The following is a 27172-nucleotide window of genomic DNA, read 5'->3' on the forward strand; positions in this document are numbered from 1 at the left end:
ACTGAAGTCAGCATAATACCACAAGCAAAATCTATAACTATAGCCTGGGAAACAAAAAGCAATGTGGATCTTATTTGTAGTCCACATGATCATGTATGTAGAAAATCTGGAGGAATTCACAAAAAAATATTCATTGGAACTAGAATGTGAGTAGACAAACTTCACAGAATACAAAGGCATTATATAATGCTAATTACTATTTTGTATGATGGCAGTGAATAATTAGAATTTTAAAAAGTTTAAATATCATTTGCAATGGAATAAAAATGAAATAGTGATAAATTTAACAAAGAATGTATAAAACTTGTATGTTAAAAGAAGCATTAAGTAAGACCTACATAGCTGGGTGTGGTGGCAACATGCCTGTAATCCAAGTGGCTCAGGAGGCTGAGGCAGGAGGATCAAGAGTTCAAGCCAGCCTCAGCAAAATTGAAGAGCTAAGCAACTCAGTGAGACCCTGTTTCTAAATAAAATAGAAAATATGGCTGGGAATATGGCTTAGTGGTCAAGTGCCCCTAAATTCAATCTCCCATACCCAAAAAAAAAATTTATATATATATATATATATATATATATATATATATATATATATATATATATATAAATGAAAAGATGTTATGTTAATGATCAAAACACAGTACTTAAATGCCAGTTCTTTCCAAACCATAATATATATATATATATATATATATATATATATATATGTAAAATTCAAAATTCAATCCCAATAAAATCTAGTAAAGTTTTATAAACTATTAAGTTTATGACATGTATGTAGACATGAAATGTTGTGTGAAATAGCTAGAAAGTAAGTTTGGGACAGAATGAATATAAAGGAATTATATTATTTAGGTCTTAGAATACAATCACAGAAATAAAGTAAATATTGGCAGTAAGATGAACATGTTGATCAACAGAAGAGAAAGTTCATATGTATAAGAATTTTTTTTACCATACATGTCAAGGTAACTCATTTTGGAGATCAATAATCATTTTCAACAAACTTTACTTAAACATTGGCCATCCATATTTTAAAGGTATTTAAATTCTTAATTAAACTACATGCAAAAATGAACATGAAATGGATCCTAAACCTAAATAAAATAAGTGTTTCAATGATAAAAATTAAAAAAAAATAATTAAAAATTGTGATTTTGTGATCAGGAAATGAGTCTTACACAAAATACATAAACTAAAATGAGACAAAAGAAAGATTAATTGGACTTTAATATGATTATATTTTTTTTCAAAATATTACTAATAAAATAAAAATGCAAGACATAAATTTATAGAAAGAATTTGGAAAGCACCTGCCTTATACATGATTTATATGGAGAATATATTAAAAACCTCGTGTAACAAAGTTTATAAAGAACTTTGTAATTCAAATGTAGTAAAACAGACAAATTCAGACGTAGTAAAAAGGCTTAAACAGATCCTTTTTCAAAGAAGCACATCTAAAGATGACCAATATCATTAGTCAAGAGAGAGATTTATATTAAAACCCCAGAGATATACCACTACCTTCTGAGAAAAAATGACTAAAATTAAAAATAATGGTAATATCAAGTGTCAGCAAGGTTGCCAAGCAAATGGAATTATCAAATATTAATGATGATAATGCAAAAGATTGTAGCATCTTTGGCAGTTTTTCTTATAAAGTTTAACATTCATTTATAATGCAACCCAATAATTTCACTCCTACATGTTTACCCAAAAGAAATGAAAACTCCTGCCCAAAGACAAGTATTAGAAAGTAGTTAAGAACTTCATCCACCACTATAGCTCAAATCTAAAAGCAACCCAAATGTTCAACTAAGGAATGGATAAATAAAATTTGCATACTTACAAAATGAATAGCAATAAAAAGAAATAAACTAGTAATAGATGCAAAAAATTTATGAGTGAATTTCAAGAACATTCAGCTAAAGAAGTCAGACTAAATTACTAGACATCATATGGTTCCTTCTACATGACATTTTCAAAAGAAAAAATGGACAGTGACAGAAAACAAATCACTATTTGCTTGTGGCAGGAGGTGGTAGAAGGGGATTGTCTACAATAACATGCAAAGGAAATTTCTGTGTTATGGGAATATTCTGTCACATGGTGGTGGTCACGCTACTGTATCAAATTGCAAAAGCACATCGAATTATACAGTTAAAATGGATATATTATAATTTAAATACAGTAGAACTAGAAAAAAGAAGCAAAAATAATATAAAAGAAATACCATCCTTAGAAAAATTAGGAAGTACATACTCTGTAAATAAAGCATTCCTTTATTTTAAATAAACTTACATTACTGAACACTCACAGCACCATCATTTTTGAAAACTTTGTATAAGAACCACTGAAAATTTAATCATCACTAGCATGTTTTCTGGAAAACTGCTCTGATGTCAATTTTTATTAATGCCTTTGAGTTTTATGTTCCTCTAGGGACCAATTTCCTTCTCTCATTCCTACTATGGCCTCTAGGCTCAGAGCATGACTCACTCAGATTCTTTTTGGAACTGAAGACCACTCTTCCTAGGCAGTGGACTGGGTCCAGAACCAATCTGTTTCCTTCTTTCTAGTAACCCTGGTCTCTTCAACTCATCTTTTCTTAACATACTACAGTCATGAACCCATTTCATATCGATATTGATAACTCTGGATAAATATGTCTCCAAGGGCCATATACATTCACAAATTTTCCAGCTTAAGTTACAGTTAAGTAATACATTAAGGTTTACAAAATACTTTCACGAGAATCATTTCATTTGATTCTCACAACCTTGGGAAGTAAATGGCAGGCAATATCATTATCTTCATTTCACAAATGATACAGCAGAGACTCATAAAAGACTGAAAGAGAAATTTTGTTATGGCAGTATTATAGTTTGCCTAAACTGATGAAATTTATTTGATTTTCTGTGGCCCTTATTAATTGTGAGGTAATGTTTAGGGGCACCTGTCATGTGACTGAATCCCATTTTGTACTCAAATATGTATATTCTCATCTTATCCTGAAACCAGACAGAATAATAGATACATATTACTTGGCAATCTTTATGCTCAAGTTCTAAGTTGCAGATATTAATATAAATCTTAAAAATAAATTAATACATTTATATTAAAATTATCAGATTCATTTTTTCTCTCTATTCTCACAAACTTATGAGCATATCAGCAAGAATTCATGAGATGTCTGCAAGCTTTAGTATTTTGGAAAGTTCTATGATGTGTCTGTAGCCATCAGACTATGCTAATTTTCTGACTGTGTTAATTTCCTAAGTGATAGACATTAGAAAAGTGCTGAAGAGAATAGATTGTGATTAGGACAACAAAGATTTTAATGGTAAGAAGGTCAGCAGCTGCATAAATTGTTCAATATTAAGTGCAGAGACTGATGTCAGAAGTGAAACCCCTCTGACAATGTCGATGGATTGTCTAATGAGGAGTCTAGATGACAGAAAGCAAGAGAGTTCTGGTCCAGACCCTGTACTGACCTTTGTGATTATGGTACTGAAGAAGGCAAAGGTCAAATGCCACATTACTGTAGTACTAAGTTGTAAAAATCAAGTCATTTATCTGGTTGGAGTAACAGCTTATGCTTGAATCATACCACAAACTTTGCAGTCTCCCTGCCTTTCTTGAAACTCTACTCCTCTATGTCATTATGCTTGGATTTTACTGAATTTGTAATATGAGCAAACTTTTTTTAAAAGTTGCTTCTCGATAACTTCTAACATTTTATTTTGTTTTCCTCATTGTTTTCTAGAGATACACAGTATGTGCTATAGTCCCCATTTCACATGATTGATGTTTAAATAGTCAAAGACAATTTTGTCCAGCCTTCCCAGTCTCCTTATCACATAATGCCAGAGGCTAATTGACTCTTGGTAATCAAATTGAATGACCTTGTCTGTAGACTTATTCTTATTTGGTTTCTCCTGCAGTATTGATCACTTTTGGCCTTGATTCTTGAAACTTTCTCCTCCCTTGATGTCCGGGAACCTATTACCTTCTAGTCCTTCTCTTGCCTCTTTGGAGATTGCTGTCTGCTTTCACTCATGCCTCTACACCGTCTCTTCTCTTTAATAAAGGCAAGCTGAAAGGATCTCTTTCTCGTCTTTACATTTTTATTTTCATTTCTTATCTATATACTTTACTGGAAATAATTTTCTTCCTGAAAGCATTGTGTATCTATCTATGCTTTGTACACATATTATATAATCTGTCTTAATAGCCAAGTCATATTTTCTTAATTCTATTCCTTTACTTCACTTATACTTTGCCACGTTTATTCCAAATTTTTACATGTGATTTATCAAAAATTACATTTATTGTTTCCTTCTCCTACACATCTGTAAGTGACTTTACTAAACTCTCAGTCATCCTGGATCAAAATTTTAATTTTTTTCCCCTTGTTACTTTCAGTGATAAATTGATAAATTCTGTCAACTTGGATTTTTCAATATCTGCTAAAACTGTAAGTAATCTCTCAAAGACTTCTCTCCCTTACACAATGTAAACAACCTCTTTCCCCAGTCACTCTTGCTTGAAGTTCCAAAAATAATATTTCTGAGATACGAATCTTGTCACTTTCTGACATATGTATATGTCACATAGGATTAAGTATAAAACATACACTATACCCCATTCCCTTTCATGAGCCCTTTGCACTAACTACATGCCACCACCCACTGATCATCTGGAATTCTTCATTTCTTCCCCATTTCTCTCACTTGTTTATGGTTCTCTCTTTTGGTTTCTAGGCTAGCTCTTCATTTCCTTTCCCATCTGCCAATATCAAATATTGACCCTTCTTCACAAATTCCATATTCATATTAATGCTGCTTCATATTTTCCTGAAATCATCCTAATCCCTTGAAAGCTAACAACCCAAAGCATTTTATCTTTACATCTTTTGTTGTTGTTTGTTTGTTTTGGTTGTGGTTGTCATTTTTGCTATTTTAAAAATTACTTTTACCAGTCAGTTTAAACATGGTTCATCTCAAGTGAGTCTCATTTAGTACAATTTTTTCTTAACTAGTGAACAGAAAAATCTGATGTATCCAAACAGATACTTTCTGCCCTCAACAACAACAATAAAAATTAGTTAATGACACACATTAACAAAAATCATGTTCCATTGGAAACTAATTAAAGACCCATAAGACCAGTTTCTAATCTTTATACATTCTTTAGTCTTTTGTTATTATTGAATTCTGTTCTCTTGTAAGATTGGAATACATAAACTTATAACCACTTGAGCTTCTGCCCTAAGAAGGAGGACTGCTCACAGGCGGTTTCCAGCCTTTCCTTTGTGAACCTCATTGATACATGATGTGGTAAAGAATATGAAATAATGTGGATGTTAGGGTATCATATATTTTGAAAACTTAGGAAAAAGAGAAAAAATATTAGAATACATTGATGGATAATTTGAAAAGAGAAAATACGTAGAGAAAAAAGCAATAGTAAAAGTGGAGGCAATTTTTCCACAAGGAGTTTTGGAAAGAATTCTCATGCAGAATCTTCAGGATCGTGGTGCTGAAGAGAGAAATGGAGGAAGATTCACAGGAATGACAGAGATGGCCAGGAAGAGATTTCTACTTAAGCTCCTCAGTGTTCTTCCCATCCCATATATGCAAAAAAAAACAACTGTTATGCTTTCCTTATGATAAATTTTATATGATCCAGAGAAGTATTTAAAAATAGAAAGAATTTTAAATTTAATTTAATAAGGTGAGAGAATTCAGAGATATTACAAAGTTGCACAAATTTCCTGCCTTATTAATAATATCAGGTAAGCTAGACATGTTACTTAGCCTAATTAAACCATTCCATAATGTATACATATATGAAAAAATAAAAAATTTCCCCACAAATATATATAATTATTATCTATTAAAATAAAATGGTAAGAAAATTAATAGCAAAAAGCCTATTTGAAATTTCAGAAAATTTAAAAAAGTGATCCAGGTTTTGTTACTAATAGCTCAACCAACTAATATTCTACTCTATATGATTCATTTACACAGTGAAATAAGCTACATTTACATTATTTCAACCTTACGTATAAACACATAACTAAAACCATGGGACATTCAAATAAAAATATGACATAAAAAGAAAGAGCTACAGAATATACATAAAAAAATTTAAAGGAAAGAAAATATAAAGAACACAGAGGTAAAGGATATTTGGCAATTAAAATTAAAAAAAAACATTTCATAATAATTTTTCATGGGAGAAAAAGTAAAAGTAAGTAAATAAATAAAACCCAGAGAATTAATCTAAGCATCCCAACATTTTAATAATAGAAGTTCCTGAAAGTGAAAACAAATAAAATAGTAGGAGAGAAATTACTGAAGAAGTACATCATTTCAAACAACAGAAATAAAACATGTTCTCAAGATTAACAATGTCTGCTAAGCACTCTGTTTAATGAATGCTTATGCTGAGTCAAAGTATAATGAAATTTAGTAGCACTAAGAATGTAAAGAAAATATTCTAAAAGATCCAGAGGAAAAACAAAACAGGTTTTATCAAAATTTTGATCCTTAGGAGGTATCAGACTTAAGAGGTACCTGTCACAGGAATGGCTATGAAGGAACAGAGTAGTGGAATTTGGTAAGGAGGTAATTTTCAAGAAGTGATTCCATGCCCACACATAAAATATGATGATGAGAAAACTATAATTCTGATATGAAAGGTCTTAATAATTTTATTCATTCACCCATCATTCAAAAACTACAACTGTATCCATATCTTGGTATAATGAGATGAAGTTAGGTGTAAAGAATATAAGTTGAGCTATTACTAAAAACCCTTTATCATGTTTGAAAACCTAAATACCAACCTAATATACATATTCAAGTTCCCTCTTATTCCATAACAGACAACTCCAAAATTGAGTGACATAAGACAACATTTTATTGGGTTGGTGGATTCTGAGGGCCACTAATTTTAACAAGATCCCATGAAGCAGCCTGATCTCAATGCATTGCAGTCAGAGCTTCAGGTAGGAAAGAGTGGGGAAGGTTGTAATTATCTATAGGAGTTTTACTTACGCATCTGGTGTTTAGTGATGCTTTCGGCTGAGACATCAGCAAATGCTATTGTTAGAAATCTACACTTGGCCTTTCTGTGAAGTTTGGGCTTCCTTACAGCATAGAAACTGAGTTACAGGGGCAAATGCACCAACATGACTAGAAAGACACGCATTGTCTTTTGTGAAGAAGTTTGGAATTTATGTTATATCACTTCTGTTATAATTGCAAGTCTGTCCAGATTCAAGAAGAGGGAACATTAATGCTGTTTATTTATATTGGATGTAAATGATAAAATGGATGGTTTTGTGGGAAGGTTTTGGGAAGGTTCTTTCAAATGGGGTGAGGGGAGTCATTGGGCCAAATCCTTTCTGTCTTTTTTTTTTGTTTTTTTCTTTAACACTAGAACATAATATTTTGGTTTGAATTACTGTATCAACTTTAGACTATGAGAAAAATTGAATATATATCTACATGCAATAATTGACCAAAGATGGAAAAATATACAAGCACTTACTGCATGCAAAAGAGAGAGAATATTAAAGTGAGGAGAGAATTACTCTCACAATTTAGACTTGATTGGGGTGATGGGGTCATCAAAAATAATAAAAAAACAGTTACTTAAATGATGACAAGTGCTAAAGGTGAGAGAGTCACAGTGCTATGCAAAAGTTTGAGACAGATGAGGAAAGAATGGAGAGAGGATGCAATTTTAAATAAAGTGGTGAGGTATGCTAAGGATTAACTTCTCAGTTTAGACTCACACAATCAACTACCAAACTTCACAATAATTTCAAGAATGATAGAAACCAGGAAGTTAATATGAAGTAGAAATTGAGGACACTGAAGATGGTTCTAGGGCAGGTTTTCCCTGTTGAGTCATGCACTTTCCTTACAGAAATTGATAAAGTTCTGAGTGAGGTTCATTGTTCATCTCACTCAGGAGGGAACATTGTACATTATCAACCATTTCCATTTTATGATCCATTGAATTGTATAATATGTGACATGTTTCTGGGAGTTAGGCCTCATCAGTACATATATTGTATGTATGTAATCCTTCAGTAGGGGTATCTTCTTATAGACAACCTGTAGGTAAATTTCCTTTGTTGCTAAGTATCATTAATCTATGCACACTAGTCAAGGAGATTAGACCATCTCCTTTCTTTTATTTCACTTAGAGTTGCTGTCCCATGATGGGAGTGAATGAATTCTAGTCCAGCTGCTTTAAGTCTTCCCACTCCTCTCATCATTGTATTTAAGCATGTCTATACAGAAGATGGATAAGGTCTTTGCAGAGAGAGGAAAATGTACAGTTATGGTCCTGAGGCAAGGGGAATCTTGGTATGTTCAAAGAACAGTGAAGACGAACTTTGTACAGCCTCAAGCAGTTGTAAGAACTGAAGATTGAATGAAGTGAAAACTCAGTGAAAAAAACTGAACAAAGGAGTGTGAGACAATATTTGATTCTCTTCAGAAAAATGTCTTTCGTTTTCATGTTGAAATAGACTGGATGTAGAAGAAAAGACAGAAGAAGGGAAAATAAAGAGTACAGAATCAGTGAGGATTGTAGTTTTCAGAAATGGAGGTAGCAAGAAGTAATTCTGTACATATATTTAAAAACAAGACAAAGAGGATTTCCTGAAAAATTAAATGTGAAGTGATAAAGCAGGGAAAGAATTTATGATAAGTTCAAGTTTCCCGTGCGACCAGCACACTAGCTTCATACTAGAGGTTCGAAACATAGAAGTTAACTAGTGAGATCAGATTAAAGACACATAAAACTCAATTTACCTTTTTTCTTGCCCAGCTCAGAGATGGTTTCTCCCTGCTCCTGCCTGGAGCCACCTGGCGGTAGCAAGGTTTACACAAGAGGCCAGCAGGAGAGAGGAAGAAGCATGCCAGAGAGTGGGCTTTTATTGGGAAACAAAAAATTCAGGGGAAAATTCCATCCAATTAAGGTCAAAGGAGACAGTATTCCAAGGTCAGGGTCAGTGATTGGATTCTAGGTCAATGGTCAGTCACACCCCCTCATGGACAAGCCCTTGCACCTGTAAAGGATGGGAAAAGCTCTGACACAGCTGGTCTGAGCACCTCACACCCAGTCAGAGAGGTATCTCAGTCATGTGGGAGAATGGCTTCCCACATTCAAGCAACTGGGAATAATAGGGATGGCATTTCCTCAGATGAAGAAGATTTTAGAAGGAACAAGAATCAGAAAAAAAAATTTCAACAATTTTTGTTTAAAATCATTTAAGTTTGAAAATTCTACTTAACTTGTATGTCGAGATAACAAATATATACTTGGGAACATTATTCAAAATTTGCAAGAGTTGTAAAATAAGGAAATCATCAATTATATATGTTATTTTTAAAAAAACTGAGAGTGAACACTTATAACTAAGAGAGATTACCAAGTTATTTCACTATTCAAAAATTGATAAGATGTGAAGAAGTTAGGAAAGAAGACTGAGGAAAAGCAGCAAGTAAAGCAGAAAGAAATTGTATCCTTAAAGCCTAGTAAAGAATGTGCTTCAAGAATGAAGAGGTAGCCAGGCATGGTGGCGCACACCTGTTAATCCCAGCGACTCCAGAGGCTGAGACAGGATGATCGAAGTTCAAAGCCAGCCTCAGCAAAAGCAAGGAGCTAATGAACTCAGTGAAACCCTGTCTCTAAATAAAATACAAAATAGGGCTGGCAATGTGACTCAGTGGTTGAGTGCCTCTGAGTTCAATCCTCGGTAACTCTCATGCCAAAAAAAAAAAAAAAAAAGAATGAAGAAGTAGGAATCTTTGTCCAATACTCTTTTAAGAAACAGGAGGGCTGAGAGCTGTCCATCTTGCTTAGCAATGAAGAGAGATCACTGGAAAAAGCAGTTGCAATGGAGTAATAAAACTAAAATCCAAAATGGGCTGAATTCAAAGTAGAGAGAGAAATGTACATTTGGAGAGAAGTATGGAAAAACATTTCAAGAATCTTGATGAGAAAAGTAACAGAAAAAGAGGTGGAATCATGAAGATTCTTTCTATGTTGGAAAATTATAATAAGGTGATAGGCTGATGAGCATGATTCAATAGGAATATAAAAAGTAATTTTGTAGGAAATGGCACAACTGCTGGTAAAAATAATATAACCAATGTGATTCTGCAACCTGTACATTTGGAAAACTGAGAAATTATACCCCATTTGATTCAAATGTATGATGTGTCAAGATCATTGTATTGTAATGAGCAACTAATAAAAAAATAAGCATAAACAAGTCAGAAGAAATAGAAGTATTGAAAGGGAGGTGTTAGCTTTGAAAACATGAAAAGTTTATTTGTTGTAATTGGACGGATGGATGTTGGTGGTAAATATTGTGAAATTTCTCTTTCGCTGTGTGTGTATATTGCTTAGAAAAACAAAAAGTAAGGCAATTTACTGAGAATGAGGGCTGAGAAGAAACTGGGAAGAATAAGAACAGGAAAAAAGTATGAATCCTTCACCCAGCAGAAAGAGATAGTGCCTGGAGTAGAAAAATTGGGGAGGACAGAGGCTGCCTCACATTTGATCCCTGCATGAAAAGGTCACAACCTTCTTGTGAGAAGAGTCAGAGTGGGCTTTCCTTCATCCCTGTTCAGGGCACACATGTTGCCACAAACTTATAGTTTGCCTTGGAGCTTTACATGGTGAGTGTGACAGTGAGAAAAAAAGCAGCGAGTTGAAACTTTGGGTTGGTCCTGGTGGATGGACTGGATCAAAATTTATTTTTACTTCCATCTAGAGAGCTTTCTGACCTTGATGAAGCTGAGAAGTTAAAAAATACACTTTCCAGATCTTGCATCTAATTTCAAGATACAGATTAGAATCAAGAAACTAAGTCTATTTCTGGCAGAAATGGGGAACTTTCTTCTGGTACCTTGGTGTGTTTTCTACTAGCAAGTAAAGTGGCGTAATTGGGGTTTTCAGGAGCAATATTATACATTTCAGCTTGGGTTTAGAGTTTCAGCAAAGATGCTGGCTAAGTGCTAATGCCTCATTGAACCAATTGCCATGTGCATCCAGAGATGTCAGAGAGAGTTTCCTGGTCCTGGATTTGTAAATTTCCGTTTGCAATCATATATCACACTTGATATTATGAACTGCACAGTTCAATATACTTCCTAATTCCATTTTTACCTCATGGCAAAAGAATTAGTAGCTTTCAAGTTAATTAGTCTGTTGTAAGTTTCTAGTATGAGCCACTGAACCATTCTGTACGCACTGTGGTTGACTTCCCATAGCAGCTGTCCAGAACAGTCCTGGGACACAGACTGCTATCCTATTTATTATTAAGTACTTTATTTTACTTTCTTAAGTATTTCAACAAAAATTGTGAATTTCATGCTAACCATAACCCTTTTGGAATCCAGCACTAGAGAACATAAATAATCTTTAAATTGATGACAGTAGTCAGAAAAATTTGAATATCCACTATGGATATGAAGGAACCCATTTTTAAAAGATTGAAACCATGTTTTCTTATATCTTTGTAGATTTTCTAGTTGAATTTAATTTGAATAAAAATTAATATTTAAAACTATGCTCTGTGTAATTTTATGATTTAGGAGATAATGTTGCTAATTATTTGACCATACAGAATTTTTAAGACTATTTTTTATATTTGAAGTTTTCTTCATTTTATAAATGTTGGTGGAATACAGAAATCACATCAAATGTCAAATACCTTCCCAGCCTATTTTTGTTGATAGGTTGAGAGGAATGGTTCTTGCTCTACTAATCAGCTGCATAAACCTGATATCTTTGAATCTTAGACTAGTTGAGTAAAGAAAAGGACTCATGAAATCCATTCCAGGAGTGTCAGCTGCTTCAAAGTTTTCCAGAAACATTGCAGGAATTCTATTGAACTAGACTGGCTTTGGGGGTGTATTACTGGCTTTATAGAATATAAATATCTCTGTCAATTTCATAGATATTTAATATATTTCTTTAGCTTAAAGTCATCAGAATTATTTCCTATTTTAGCAACAAGCAATAATATCAATCTTGCAACTGCAATAAATATCTATAGTTTTTCTCCTTACTTCTTTTTCCTAACAATAAATGAACATATCATTATATAAGAAGCCTACCATTGCAATAACATTAATGATAGTAGTAAAGTCCACTGAAACATTTTTCAGAGCTGACACTATGAGTCATTTACTACGGGGAGCCAACCATGAATTACTTTAGGGTCTTCACTTGGTATGGAGCCATGGAGATTTAAGTTCTTCCTTGGGAACTATCCACAGGCACCACCCTGCCCCAATCTCTGCACATTAGATTGCCCAAGGCACATGACCTCTATCTCCTCTGTACTAGGAAGACCCCTTTTGTAGTTTTGGAGTTGGGCATAATCCATTTGGAACTGAACAGCCCACCTCCTACCTTATTTGGCAAGAAACATTCCATGGAAAACCTTTGATGTTTCCTGATATAAATAAAGCAAGTGTGAGCTCCATTTTGCTCTTTTCAGTGAGGAAGCTGGATCCCTAAGATCCACTGGCCCACCATGCCCCCACTTTTAAAATTACTTTCTGTGTCCTGTATTTTTTTCACACCTTAACCTTTCTTAGATTTTATTCTGCAGCCAGCCCATTCCACCAAGAGAAATGCCCCACATTCCCAACACCCATGTGGGATGTGGACTGGAATTTACCAGTATGATACAGCTCTGGCCTGGGAATTTCTAACCCTGGCCTGGGGATTACTGTTTCTATAATGAGGAGCCTAAAATACCCTATTTGCCCTAGATACAAGACCACCACCATCTCAGCAAAGATGCAACTTTCATGAACCTTAAAAAGACAAAACATATTCTTACAAAAAAGCATAAACTAGCTTTTGACGGAAACAACAGTTAACTGACAGACTGAATACTGGTAAGAAAGGGGAGAGAATACCCCAAATTCTCAGAATGGACTCAGATGGAGACACTAACTTTCATGCAATCTTCTAAGCACTGACTGTACCTGCCTAAGTCTCCATCCTTCTCCTGCTTTCTATCTTGTAAGAGCAATTCCAGAACAATCTGCCTGAATATCAGTGTCTAAGACTCATTTTGGATGCAAATAACACTGAAGATGAAACCTTGCCCCAAGGAAGTTACTCAACTAGGACCATGCAAAGCCCCTGAACACTACAATCAAATGGACTGACAGGAATGGAAAACTGGAAGAAAATGCGGTCAAGGACAAATCTGAAATCTGGAAACAAATTTTTAAAGAAAATAAATAATGCAATGGCATCATATCAGTGTATTATTTATTATTGTTATAACTTATCATAATCATGTAATGGCATCATATTGTAGTTTAGAGTAGTGTATTATTAATTATTGTTATAACTTATCAGATAGTCTTTATCACCTCCAGATTTTTGAAGAGAATTTATGTATTAATTGGTTCCAATACATTGCAGAGTAAAGAAGATACTCTTTTAAAATTGCATTTTCATTTGAAACTTCTTCTCCACCAACTAGGTTTTTTCAAATGATTTGTTTTCTCAAGCTTCTGTTTACTTTTCTATTACGTTGTTTAATAATATTCACTACCAGAAAAAGAAGATTAATTTGACTCCATGTTTAAATAATCTAGTACAGTGCCCATTCGTGAAGTTTTCTTCTTTTCTTCAGAAACAAAGTTGAAGCAGTTTTAATTTAACAAAGAGTTACTCTGATTTTATATAAAATGCTAATTTGATAAGATTTTGTGTGCAAAATTAACATTATATTAATATTTTTATGTACTAGAGTCAGCTTAGGAGTCATTATCTTCAGGTTCATCTTATCAAGATAAAGGTTGAATTTTTACGTATTGTAATATTTTAATTATTTAATTTTCTCAATTATTAATTTGTCTTTAATCAAAAATGTCTTGTTATCACTCCACGAATAACTCTTTATCGCAACTATTTTCAGTTGTAGGTTTGTTTAGCATTCCAGTGTTCACTTTCCCCAAATTAACTTCCTTTTCCTGTTATTAGATTCTGCATATTTTTTTCCTAATTTGATCAAGTCATTTAAACAGTTTTTTGGTTAGCTTTTCATGTTCAGAATGAGAAAATGGTCTTTTTCCTAAAAATGCCTATTTTTTTGTTTGTTTTTGGCATTGTTCTCAAGTTTTTCTTTCAAAATAGCAATCTTTTTCTTTTTTCTACCTAATTTCAGAGGTTTTTCTCCCAGAAATAAAGTTATAATATTATTGACTGAGATACCTATGGTAGGTATATTTCAAGGTTTTCCTATTTTCATTATAAGTAAAAAGTTATATAATCATGTACACTATAAAGACACAGCCATTTAACTGGTTAGTGCTTTTCTGGGTGAAACTTGTATTCTCTTCTGGAATGTAAAGGAAAACCTACTTTTTGAAATATGTGCCCAATTTAAAATATTTGAAAGTCTTTAAATTTAATTTCAGTTCATACAAATGTTATCCCTTAAACCAAAATATGTGAGATAATCAGAATTCCTTTATATAAGGGAAAATATTTAAATGGCAAATATGGACTTGGTGTTGAACTACTGCTTTTTGGAAGGCATATGAATAATTCGAGGGGTAAATTATACACTGTGGTTTTGAAGGATTTAAGTCATTGATTTCAGTCACATCACTACAGCCTGAATCAATAATGATTGGACTGCAGCTGCACAGAAGTACTGCAAATGGGACTTTGGCAGCACACTCCAAAGGACCTTCAGGAAATGAGCCTGGAAGGGTTTATCCATCTGGAGGATGGTGGAGGCTCTGCTTTTCAAGACTATCCATCCAGCAGCCACATGATCTGGATATGATCGTAAACATGGAGTGTGAGCTTACTCGTCCCAACAGAACAATTTGAGTTATTGTCTGCTTCATATATTGCCTTAAAGACCCCTTGGCTAGAGGAAGAGGGAAGGAAGTAATCTAGCTCAGCTGTGGCCTGATTTACATATTCATACATTGGAAATTCATGTGCTGTGGAGTAGCATTTCTCAAACACCAAGGTGCACATTAGTTACTGCAGGGTCTTCTAAAAATGTAGTCTCTGATTCAGGTAGCTAGAGGGTGGGGTTTATGAGTCTAAATTTCTAGCACATTCTGAGGAGACACTGAGACACTGACACCTCAAGTTCACATATCAATGGTTCTACGGGTGTTATTTGAGTAGAAAGCAAAGAGTGTGAGGAATGAAGGAACACTAAAGCAAAAGGAAGTTGATAATTGTCCTGAATAACTCAGGCCAAAATGCAAAACCACAATCTGTAAATACTATTCTTGTATTCTATTCTTTACATAGATTCCTTTTAGCTGTCTTGGCTTTACTTGTCTTGTACAGTTCTTAATAAGAATAGCTATTGTTTTGCTGGTTTAGATAACTAACAAGCTCTCACAGAGTATTCCATAAATCATTAGTTAAAATGCAAAAAGCAAAGGTATGTATATGAATATATATGTGTGTGTGCATGACCTTTTATATAATCATAATTTAGCTCTGTAATCAACATTTTATATTCAATTATCCATCTTCAATATACCAAAAAAATGATCAAAGTTGGCACCTGGTAGCAATTATTTCAACCTTATTCCATTATTCATCATCTAAGAGAGATTAAGAAAGGGAATCATTTCCTGAGCGTCTGTTTCCACAGATATAATATGTTAGAGGCTTGTGTTTGTGTTAAATGAAATAATGCACGTGAAGCACGTCTGGTTTTGTCCAATACCTGTTCAAAATAAATTTTAAGCTTTTCTTGTTGTGATAATCTTCAAAATATTATGATCCATCTCATGACAATACTTTTCATTAACTGTATTTTATAATGATCACAATTTTAGAAAAAAATCATGCATTTGATTAATTACTATTTTGCCAAATGTTTTTTAAAGGAATGTCTGATGTCTAAAAAAAGCTAGTCATCTGAAAGTTTTAAAGTATCTCTGTATTCACCATGTCTCCCAAATTACAAAAGCTTCTGGGCTGGGGATGTGGCTCAAGCGGTAGTGCGCTCGCCTGGCATGCGTGGGGCACTGGGTTCGATCCTCAGCACCACATACAAATAAAATAAATATGTTGTGTCCACCGAAAACTAAAAAAAAATAAATAAATATTAAAATTTTTTAAAAAAGCTTCATAAAAAATAGACTGTAACCTGTAAAGAATCACAATTAAACACATGAGATCAACTTCACAACGTGATATTGACTAATATAACTAGTGCTTTTGGATGACCATTCAGCCTCTCTGTGTGGAAGGATTATTAAACTAGCTCCTGGTCTTGATGTTTTCAAAGGTATTATTGACCATTCTATGGATTACTTTCACGTGGAAAGTTACTTCTTATTATCAGTGGCTCACACAAATAAATCTTGTTATTTGTAAATAGTTATTTGTACATAAGAAGTCAATGAAAATGAAGTTTTCTATAGATCTATTTTACACATTAAACATTTTTGTATTCTTTAATATCAATGAAGTGTTACAAATTGAAGAAAATACACTAAAAGAAAATTATATAAGTCTTTACTGAGGAAGAAATGAGCTGTTATCTCATCAACTCAAAATGTTGAGTTGACAAATTTGTCATGTTCCCATGCATAGATTTCAAATACAAATGTGTTCACATTGTTATTTTCAACTAAATTTTTAAGTTTAACTTTAATTACAAAATAAACACACACGAGAGCTTTTGTTTTAATGCATATATTAGACAAAAAATAAGAGAAGATCTGAATTTATGTCATTATTATGGTATTCTCTAAAATACTAAATGCAATGAGAATATTTTGAAGATTAAGCAGGAGATCATGCTTGGACAGAGAAAATTTGAGGAAAGTAATCTTTCCACAGAAATTTATTTTAAAGACATTCATCTTGGGGGTGAGGGGCAGGTACTAGAGATTGAATTCAGGCTCACTCAACCATTGAGCCACATCCCCAGCCCTATTTTGTATTTTATTTAGAGACAGGGTCTCACTGAGTTGCTTAGTGCCTCACTGTTGCTGAGGTTGACTTTAAACTCGAGATCCTCCTGTTTTAACCTCTAAAGCTGCTGGGATTACAGCTGTTAGCCACTATGCCTGGCTTTTAAACCCATTTTTAAAGACTGATGTTTGAATCATTAAAAAAAGTCAAAGTTCAAGAAGTGCAAGAGCACTGATATAAGATGAATATAAGATAGCTATTTAACTATGTGAAAATTGAGACACAGACTGCACTTTTCAAGTTCCCAGAAACAGGTAGAAGATGAAACCAGAAATACTCCCTTATTCTAACTGGTTGAGATTGATTTCCAAAGTCTGCAAAGCAAGGAAGCCAGAATATGTGCATATCTTTTAAAGTTCGTTTTGAATGATTATGTAAAGCAAACTGTATGAAGTTATAATTGAATAGGTTCATTTTATCTTAACACTACTGAGCACTACACGAAGGCCCAAATCAAATGTTTCTGTTTTAGGTGGACATACGAATCAGGTGGAAGCCTTATATTACAGGGTCCTTGGCTCCACTGTGGCTCTAGGGTATGCTGAGATGTTTGGCTTCTTGGAAGCTCAGTTTTCAGATTCATTTGCTGTTGGCATATGCCATGTTTAAAATTGACTTTATTCACAGGGCCATTATCATTTGAACATTATGAAAGTTTGCTTCCCTCCAGTAGTCAAAATAAAGGATTTTCTCCTGATGTGTGTCCTTTTATTAGCTCTTTCAGTTTTTATCACCTGTTGCTCTGTGTCCTGTGCATCATTAAATATTCAAATGCTCTGTCCAACTAACATGCATATTTCAATGAGAAAGGTCTATTGCATCCCTTTGCTTGACCAAAACAGAAATGTCTCTAATAGGGCCCTATCAAAGAATGTATATTCTTATCCCATTGGGCAGAAATGAGATGGTGTTTACTCTACCTCTACAAAACTATCAAATATTTCTTCAGGAGTACCATTTTCTTTCTCTTATTTCTCTTATAACTACATATTTTGTAGTATATTCAGAATATGTTTATTTAATGCCTTACTCAGTGTCTATTCTCTCATCTATAAATTGAAATGGTTTCAATATGATGAATATACTACTATAAAGTGCAACATTATGTGCCACAGTAAAAGAAAATAGTGACTAAATTCTTAGCAACAATAACTAGTAATTATTAATTAGCAAAAGTAACTAGATTTTCTAACTAGATTTGGTAACTTATTAATCCTTCCCACCAGCCTCTTATTGTTTTGAAATTTCTGTCAAATATTCAAGTCACTTGGCAATTTGTCTCCTTCTAGTGGCATTGCTTTGTCTAAGATGGACATCCCACTGTATATATTTCAGGAAAAATTCCTGCTCAGCTTCAAACCAGTAATTCTCAGAACATTAGGGGATTTTGCTACAAAATAGATTCTAATTTAAGAGGTCTGGAGTGGAACCTAAAATTCTGTATTTCTAAAAACCTCCTGGCAGATGAGACCACACTTACATTAGAAAAGGCCCAAGCACTTGTGGAAGCTTCTAGGGAAATAGGGAATTGCATCATTTTTCAAATGAGGCATATTAGGTTCACTTAAACAGTTCTGTTTCTGAAGCTCTCTGGGTATAAAGTTACAGGACATAACTTTCTGTAGCAATATTAAATCAGAGGTTTTTTTATGAAGTCATTTTCAACACACATAATACAAATGATGTCCCAATTTCAACTGAGATGAGGAGAGTTTGAAAAGCTATGGTCACAGTTGTGTACAGGATGATGATGTTAAACTGCACCTGAGCCCTGTGCTCTTTGAAAGTAGTGGCAGTCAAGAAATCCCTGCAACATTTTCTGTTCCAAGCAGCAGGCTAATAACAAAGGACCACCCTGCCCTCACATTCCAAAATAAAACCAGACTCCCTATTTACCTGTCACATTGGGGCCCTGAAAATCATCCTAGCTGTCTTCATTTACTTTGAGATTTTCCGCATTACTGAATTTTCTCTTCTATTGCAATAGCAGGAATAAAATTGCCTCCTTAATTGTCCAGTTCACAATATCTTTCATAGTAGGCAATGCCTATTTTCAGAGTAGAACAGAGTGGTTGAATGTTTGGGTCTCAGAGTCAGATAAATTGATTGTTAGTTCTGACCCTTGATTATTAGCCGAATTATCTTGAATGAAGTATAAAACTCCCAAACCTCCAAAATTCTATTTCAAACTAACCAAAGGTAAAGCATTTTATCCAATCCTTATTTTATTTTTTTATGGTGCTCAGGATCAAACCTAGTGCCTCATGCAGGCTAGGCAAGCACTCTACCTCTGAGCATAACCCCAGCCCTGAGAATGACTTTTTTTTTTCATTTCAGGAACTTATGAAGCTGTTTTCTATATCTAGACTTTACTCTATGTCATCCTCTCTTTTGTAGGTATTCCACAGGTGTCACAGGACTGGTTTTTCCTCCTTATTCACATTTTTATTAGCAAATCTCCATTTAAAATGTCCTTTCTTGAAATCCCTATCCAAATACTCCTTCCCCTCATCATTACCTAGTCCTTTCTAAGTTATAATATCCCATATCCACCATTCTAAATGTTTATTTACTGTGTTTCTTCATGATAACATAAGTTCCAAATGGGCAAACTTCAAAATTCTTGGGACCCAGTGGGAAAAAAAAGTATTTTTCTTCTTGTTCATACATTTTTTTCTATGCTTCCAGAGTTTCCCTCCCTCTCTCCCCACCTTTGGGATGATTTTTAAAAGTTTGCTATCCAATATAGTTCTAAGTAAATAAATATCTTCATTTTAAATTGTTGCCAAGAATTCTTCCTTTCACTTTTTCATTATGCAATATCACTTTCAATGAAAATGACATTAAACACATGTAGAAATCATAGAAGTTACACAATTAATGTATTTTTCTCTAATCAGAAAAGAGAAAAGATTGCACAAAACTAATTTCCCATTTGACTTTCCCTTTGACTTCTTGGTATCTGCACATTCTGCACTTCTCTACCTCAAGTTTACTGATGAGTAAGAAGGACTAAAAGGAAAAGAAATTATGGGGTCACACTGATTTCCTTTTTCCTTTTGAGACATCATTTGCTGCAAAATTCATTGGCAGCTTACACACATTGCTATCTAATAACCACTGAATACTATTGGCAGCTTACACAATATATATCTAGTAACCACTGAATACTATTTAACATAGGATTTGACCCCTTCATCAGAAGGCAAAAATTTTTTAAATAAGCTATAACAAAAAACTACTTGATTTTTTTTCTCTCACATGATATTACACATGTAAGCATTCCACAAGTGATGTGGATCTTGTGTAGAGTGAGGGACTATAAGAAAAACATAGAAAATAGAAAATTATTGTTTAATGTGTTTACTGTGTTGACTGGAAAACTATTTATTGTTCATAGTACAACATCAAAATTATCTTCTAAATCTATGAAAGCTATTTTTCAACTCTGTTTGTTATAGATAATGGATAGTGATGCAAAATTATCCTTCACCACAAATATACAAATTGACTCATGTTGAAAAACAATTTGACCCACCTTTTACCCATATTTGCACATTTGCTTCAATATACATGATCTACAAATACCCTTTTCTTCTGGGTTTTCTTTTAACTGGTTGTAATACCTTACGGGTTTGATCATGCATGGATTAAATAAAATATTTAATGCTCATTATCATATCTACCAAAAAGTCATGAATAATTTTTCCTTAAAAAATCCTGTCTAGTTTTTTTTTCAGAACTCAAGTTCCCTGTAACATTTTTCTGTTTTGCCCACCATAATCTAAGATGACTGTTGCAGCTCCTTCTACCCTCTCCATTTTCTAGTAATTAGGAAATCAAAGATGAAGCCAAGCCCCTTTCCTTCTCAAGGCAGCAAACTTCATATCTACTCACTCCCCATTGGCCAGAACTGATTCAAACTGCATATGTTCTGACAGAATATGCTTGAACACAGTGTCTTTGCCATTTCATCCGTATGACTACCATCAAACTTTGAATTCTACTACTAAAGAAAAATTTGAGCAACAGAACTTGACCAATAACCAGCAGTTTCTTCCATTAGCAATTATGTGGGTTTTCCAAAAAAAACATCCTTAACCTTCCTCTTGGTTTGACTGATCTTCAGGAATTTTTCATAACTCTTCCTAACTCTGTCCCTAACCTCCCTTTTCTTGAAGAATTTACTTTAGAAAGTTTGTAATTGTAAATTCTTCCTCTGACCCTTTGAGATATAACTCTCTTTTAAAAGACTCTTGCCAATTTTATAACCAAGAATGTCTGGGTCACAGAACCAAGAGCCATCACTTTGAAATGTAATCTCTTTGAGAGCACAGGCACACAACTTTGATGGGCACCAATTAACAAACAAAACTGGCCCAATCATGGACAAAAAAAATTACAAATTCAGGGATAACTCAAAGTGTTCTACACATACCACTGACCAACTTCTATCCCAATTCTCTTCTACTATTTTCCCACTACACCTCATCCTACTGCTCATAATCCCCTCTTTTTAATCCAGCAGGGTGGAACTCAGTCTGTGGTCTCTTCTCCCTATTGCAGTATCCAAGAATAAAGTCTTGTTTGGTTGGTTAACATTGTCTTTTGAGATTTTGCTTGACAGAAGATTTGGAGGAATCAGACATATCAATATGCTAAAAATTATCTGAGAAGACATCTTTATGGAGAAGATTGACCTGTGTTTTGAAGGATTAGTAAGTTTTCATAGATGAAAGGGACAGATATTCATTTTCTGGGTAGAACAAATAATGCATAATCCGACGCAGAGATTTATTCTGACACAATGACTAAACAACATGGTTTTCAAGCTCAAATGCAGGCAAAAATAATTAGAGAAGAGGTTCCAGTGTAAAAATAAAAAAATGAAATCACAGAACTGAACTGTAATTTAGGCAGCTCATGCTCCCTCTGGGGAGGTGGTCTTGTTCAGACTCTATGTTTGCTGCCATGGTATCAGATTTCATTTTTTTAATAAGGATTTTTGTTTAAAAATCAAATTGTATCTATATATAAATAATTAGAAATTTTAAAAACTAGGGTATGCTGCCAACAACATTTGGCTACACATAGTTTATTTTATTATGTGTTTTCTCTAAGAGAAATAATATTTGAGATATTAAGTAGTGTATAAGAGGTAACATCCAGGATATCAATTTTTTCCTAATTTTGTCATTTGGGGAAACGAAATTAATTTTTTTCTAAGCCTGAGTTCTCCTATATGAAATTGGAATGAGTATTATATAGAATTAGATTATTGATGTTGATATGTGTGTGGAAAAGTGTCAAATGTAATAGAGAAAATGAACTTATAAAAGGGAATGAACTTATACAAGGGAACTTATAAAATTGAAATTAAACATGTATGTACAAATACTTGTCTAATAGCTTATAAAAGCTATAAAATATCTCCTCTAAAAAATGAAGACAAAAATGTCATTGACTCCATAGTTCTATGTTGAGAATGATACAACAGGGTTTTGGCATGGTTTGGATGAAGTACACATGTGACTATCAATGGAAGTAGGAGTAGGATATAACATACACCACTATCCCTGTCAGTCAGCCAGGAAAAATAGCACCTTCTGAGGAATAGATAAAAAGGGGAAAAAACAAACATAGAAATAATATTACAAAGACTGCCAATTATCCTGTGGAATATTAATGCTCATTTTATGCTGATGTTGCTTTAATGTTAATTAGAAATCCAGAGTCTTTGTGCATATAATGAATATTCTTTCTCATGCTCTACTTATTTGTCCCTGACAATTACTAAATTAATTACTTCAAGTCTGAGTTCACACCAGTCTTTAACCCTTCAGGTTGGTTCTCAGTGTGGAATTTAAAACTGGTTCTCCAAAGTATCTTAAATATTATTTGGAGCATGTAAATAAAATATCTATAAGATATGATTAAAGATCTCCTGAACAAAATTATATAGCAGATACAGGAAGATTTCAAGATTCAGGTTCTAAAGCAGTTGAAATTGATCAAAAACTGTCAATATTTGCTTGATGCTGATATTTCTTGTCCTCCATATTCACACAAAACATAAGCATGATATAAAATACAACTCTGAGGAATATGAAACCTATTTCTTATTTGGTTGAAAACATATAAGAATCTATTAAATTAATATGAAAATATACAACTTAATGTACTTAGCAATTTCCTTCAATACACATACATGCATGAACAAAGAAAGGGCTATTAAAACAAAATAACAGAGTTTCTGTTGGTTAATAATATAATCAATGAGAAAGTTTTAAATGTCTTGTGTTAGTCAACTGGGCTGCCATCTGATGGTACCACACACTAGGTGGCTTAGACAACAGTTTGTGTCTCACAATTCTAAAGCCTGAGAAATCCAAGATCAAAGTGCCTGCAGAACTGGTTTCAATTGAGAACTCTCTCCTTGATTTCCTTCCCACTATTTCCTCACATAGCACCTATGGAATATGCTGTTTGTGCACACACCTCTAGGGTCTCTTCCTCTTCTTATAAGGACCATGGTACTATTGGAATTTGGACTACCAATATGGTCTCATTTAACATTAATTACTGCCTTAAACACCTTTTTATGAATATAGTTACAACAGGGAGTAGGGCTTCAACATATGAATCTTGACAATTCGGTCAATAACATTTTGTAAAAATAAAATCAATTTAAAATGTTCTAAGACAATTTGCCTAATGCACTTGCCTATTAATTCATGCCCATTATTATTATCTAGTCTATAAGCTGGATGTGCGTGTATGTGCATGCACGTGTGTGTATACTTGTTGTTGATTCTCTGATTCTCAGTAATTTCATTTATGTTTTAGAGAAAATCATTTTTGATTGTATGATTTGATGTTGGTTTATGCTGAATGTTATTATGGTTTGGTTATGATGTGTCCCCCAAAAGTTCTTGTTAATGCAGGGATATTTGGAGGTGAAATAATTGGATTATATGAGTTGGAACCCAAGCAGTAATCCTAGTTTGAATGGATGGGTAGTGTGGTACCTGCAGGCTGGTGAGACATGGCTGAAGGAAATGGATCAATGTGGGGTGTGCTCTGTAAGGGTGCATCTTCCCTTTTGCTCATCCCCCACAAACTCATACTTCCTTACTCCACTATATGCTGAGCAGTTTTTCTCCACAGGGACTTTCAGCCTTGATGTGCTTTCTCAACTTGCCCCAGTGCAATGGAGATGTCCATCAATGAAACTATTGAAATAGTGAGCCCCAAATAAGCATTTTTTCCTCCAAATTGTTCTTATTGTGTTTTTGTCACAACAATGAAAAGGATAATTAAAACAGAAATGATATCACACTTGATCAATAATAAATTTCTGTCTTTGATTTGTATGATTGAGAGAACACAATCCTGTTTAGCAATAACTGCATCACCAAAGCTATTGCATTACCATAGCACTAGGAATAACCTTTACAAATTCTATACAATCAATTGTTATTCAACCTTAAAAATAAATAAATTTTTCTGCATCCTACAGCTTGGATGAACCCTAAAGACATTATGCTAAGTGCAATAAACCAGACACAAAAGAACAAATATTGAATGATTCCACCTTTATGAGTTACATAGTTAAATTCATAGAAAAAAAAACAGAACAGCAATTACAAGGGTCTGAGCAAAAGGAAAATAGTTAATTGCAGGAAGCCATCCATGAAATACATGAGGATCTTCTCTTGGCATGGCAGCCAGGAAGATAGGCCTGGCATGGGGAATTTTCTGTGGCTCTCCCATGGCAACAGATTGCCCAATGCACATGACATTTCCCCCTGCTCTGCTAGGAAGGTTCCAGGTAGTAGCTCTGGAGATGGGCTTAACCCATTAGGAACTGAGCAGCCCACCTTTAACCTTTTTTGGAAAAGAACATTTTAAATAATCACTTTGATGTTTCCCAATATAAATAAAGCAAGTGCAGGCTCCATTTTGTCTAGAAGTTTGATCTCTCTCATCAGCTTGCCTGTCCTGCCCCCGCTTTTGAAACTACTTTCTGTGTTCTGTGGTTTTTTTCACCATTTTATTTCTCTTAGCCTTTATTTCTCAACCAGCCCATTCCACTGAGGGGAACCCCCTTCCTACCACACAGGCAAGACGTTGGCAGGAGTTAATTATTATTTAATTGGGACAGATTTTGAGTTTAGAAAGATGAAAACTTTCTGGAGATAGATGATGGTGATGTATGTATAGATCTGAAAGTGGTTAATATCACTAAAGTGTATTAAAATGCATTGATGTATTTAAAATGCATCAAAGTGTTATATTCTGTTATGTACATTTTATCACAATACATTTTTTAAAGTTATATTCTAACATACTTTTAAATTATTTGAATTGTAACTAATAATGGGAAAAAAGGTAAACACCATGAGATGAGATTGTTAAGTAAAAATAGATAAAAATACAATTAACCAAAATTTTCTTATTCATGTTTTTATTCAGATTTGTACTTTGGTTTTATTTACTTTTATTATGAAGAAATTATTTTTAGTGTCTCCATTTCTCGTTACTTATTAGTGACTGAAATACCCAAGGCTAGTTAATTCAAGATAGATTATTTTATCCATAAATTTTCGATATTATCTGGGAAAAGAAACACACACATACACACACACACACACACACACACACACACACATATATATATGTTTTAGATGAATGGAAGGACTATAGTCATTCCTCTGTAGCTCTGTAGCCAGGGAAATTGGTTTCAGAACTATCACCACAACAAACCCAGACACCAAATCTATGGATTCTAAAGTTCCTAATTTAAATAGGCATAGTATTTGCATATCACCTACAAACATCTCCTGATATACTTTAAATTGTCTCCAGATTATTTACAATACCCAGTACAATGTGAATGCTATATAAATATTGTAATGTTCTATTATTTAGGGAATTATGACAAGGAAAATATCTGTGTATCTTCAGTACAGAGATGTAGGATCACAGTTACATGGTTCAAGAATAGGGGAGGTGGACTGTACTTGGTTTTCTCAATTACAATTGATTAAAGACAATAGATTAAAATCAAAAGTCTTATGAATATCCAGTATGATATTAACACAGACTCTAATAGTCCTCATTTTCTTATTGCTTGGATAAAAACCCTGGCATATCTAAAGTTACAGGGCCATTATCTTACTACAACAAAAACCCTTGAAAGTACTTTCTCATGTTTTACATCTCCCCAAACAATACCATCTTTATTATGTGCCAGGAGGAAACTGAAAAGACAAACAGTGGAATAATGTGCTCAGCTTTACAGAATCATCCTGAGATCTCCTGGGAAAATGTGCCCTTGTAATAGACACCTCTCTTCCATATTCAGACAGGTCATCAATTCCTTAAAATTGATTAAATTAAAGAAGCATGTTCTTTCATGATGATGAACCATGCTTTTATATTTGACTACTAAAACATAATAAAAAATTCAGTTTAATATGCTTATTATGAATTTTTCCCTCATTAATGAAGTAGTAACTTGGATCATAAAATGGTATCATATAATGATAACCTATCTGGATTTAAAGAAAGCTTTTGTTCTTTTACACAAAGCTGATTGATCTGCAAGGACAGCACTAGGGTACAAGGAGCAGACACCTATTGAAATGGATGGAAATAATCTCAAGTGTGGAGATAGACACTGTCAATATAAAGATTTAAAACCAGGCAAAAAAAAGGGAAAAAAACCCTCCTCCAACCAAAAAAACTGACACATCAAATGATAGAGGACATCCAAGGAGAAGAGACAGTTTTAGGTAGGATCACCTTGGCTACAATTTGATTGCAAGAAATGTCTGTCCAAGAGAAAGAAACACACTAGTCTTTTTAAATTAAAACAATGGTAATCTATTGATATTTTAAAAAAAATTATGTAGTTTTACCAATTATATTTATAAATAAGGAATGTTTACCTTCATGGTGGTCCAATGACTACCATTTTGTGGGGCATAAGGTTTATAACCAATGAGTGACCTAATGATAAAGCAGTTATACTTTATATGCTTTCTATATTTTTCATTTCTGTGAGAAAATCTATACAGTGGATAATATACTTTAATTTATACCTCCTTGGCAGAAATGATTTATATGCTCTTTCCTA

Source organism: Spermophilus citellus (genome assembly GCF_964194105.1).
Source record: "Spermophilus citellus genome assembly, chromosome: 16".
In the NCBI taxonomy this organism is placed as follows: Eukaryota; Metazoa; Chordata; class Mammalia; order Rodentia; family Sciuridae; genus Spermophilus; species Spermophilus citellus.